Raw genomic sequence first — 1790 nt, 5'->3', positions numbered from 1 at the left:
CAAAACTAGTTGGGAGTGGTGGCGCATGCCTACAAAAAAATTATTATTTCTGGAAAAGAAAAATTTTGAGGCAAGTGATAAGACAGAGTTTACAAAAAAAGAAAAAGAAAGGAAAAAATGCCATGGATTTTTTTTTTTTTTTTTTGAGACAGAGTCACGCTCTTGTTGCCCAGGCTGGAGTGCAATGGCATGATCTCAGCTCACCACAACCTCCACCTCCCGGGTTCAAGTGATTCTTCTACCTCAGCCTCCCAAGTAGCTGGGATTACAGGTGCCCGTCACCCGGCCTAGCTAATTTTTTCTATCTTTAGTAGAGATAGGGTTTCACTATGTTGGTCAGACTAGTCTTAAATTCCCAGGCAATCCACTTGCCTCGGCCTCCCAAAGTGCTGGGATTACAGGCGTGATTACACTGCGCCTGGCCAGTCATGGATCTTTAGAAGCAAACTTTCCCCACAAGGATAAAACATACATGCATTAGGGCTGGGGGCAAGGGGGAATCTCAATGTCATTCCTGTTTTAGAGATTCTACCAGAGAAGTGAAGAAAAGACAGGTTCTCACAACATTGCTAGATACAATGCAACCCCTCTCGTCTGCTGTTCCTTTCAGAAACAGCGGCATGACATCCAAAGAATGCAATGTTTCCCAATGGATAAAACACCCAAACACCTAGCAAAGTTCAAACTGGACAAAGAAGTTCCTAAAAGGCAAAGGCCTGGACAACAACTACTCAGCCATTTCCTTCCTGTTCTAAGCTGCAATCACTTATGATTGAGCCTTCGGGGAGAAAAGAATATGGCCAACTGTGTTTACTCTACTACGTTCTTTTTTGGGGGTGGTGGGGCAGCATGGTTTCTTTCTTTTTGCTTCCTTACACTCTGGGAGTTTCTGGGAACAGCGTTCTCAAAGACTCTCTACTAGGCTAGAGTACAGTGGTGATCACTGGAACCTCAAACTCCTGTGCTCCAGTGATCCTCCACTCTGCCTTCCAAGTAGCTAGGACCCTAGTAGGTGTGTGCTACCATGCCCAGCTAACTTTTTTTCTTTTTTTTTTTTTTGAGAGCTGGAAGGGTCTTGCTATGTTTCCCAAGCTGATCTCTAACTCATAGCTCAAGCACTCCTCTCTCTTTGGCCTTCCAAAGTACTGAGATTACAGGCGTGAGCCACGGCCCTTAACCTACTACCTCTAGACCTCCTCTGAGTCTTCCTGAGTTCAGACTCTGGCATATGGGAAATTCACGGTCAAAATATAAATGGTTCTTTCTACACATGGAACTAGCCTATCAGATGGTTCTGCTAGTGCCAAATAGGAAGCAAAAATGCTGGCATTCTTCCCAACCTTTTTCCTTCTTTTCCTTTCCCCAGCAGCCCTACCCTAAGCCCAAAAAATTATAAATCTGTTAATTTCTACTATTCAGAAAGGTGAGTCAACTAAACTCACTTTCAAAATAAGGATGTTAATGCCCATAAGACTATTTGAAGATCAAAATAACTATGTACAAAAGCATTATAAATATATCAAGGGTGATAATTAGGAAAAAGCATAAATGTTTTAATGGGAAATTTTGCAGACATAAACAGCTCTAAAATAGATGCTTCTATCCTATGACTACATCCCAAATGATGATCTGGAATCTTTGAGATTTAGGGACGGTTGCCTCCTCTAAAGTCTTCCTAGCTTCTCTGAAGTGCTTTGTGTAACGCATCAAGCTTAGACTATTCCAACGTCCACCACATGGTGCGATATGTCTTGTTTTAAAATGGAAAATCCAAATAAATTCAGTCATTT

At 42.1% G+C, this 1790-nt stretch overlaps 1 long non-coding RNA gene across 1 annotated transcript in view; it reads right to left on the bottom strand.

The window, feature by feature from the left end:
• LOC108297324 overlaps positions 1–1790 on the bottom strand; it is a 44628-nt gene that overhangs the window by 24287 nt on the left and 18551 nt on the right. The gene's annotated exons all lie outside the window — the stretch shown is intronic.

The sequence above is a fragment of the Cebus imitator genome, unplaced genomic scaffold, assembly GCF_001604975.1.
Source record: "Cebus imitator isolate Cc_AM_T3 unplaced genomic scaffold, Cebus_imitator-1.0 Scaffold792, whole genome shotgun sequence".
Lineage (NCBI taxonomy): Eukaryota > Metazoa > Chordata > Mammalia > Primates > Cebidae > Cebus > Cebus imitator.
Note: the sequence above shows the minus strand (reverse complement) of the source record. Positions and strands in the feature narration are given on the sequence as shown.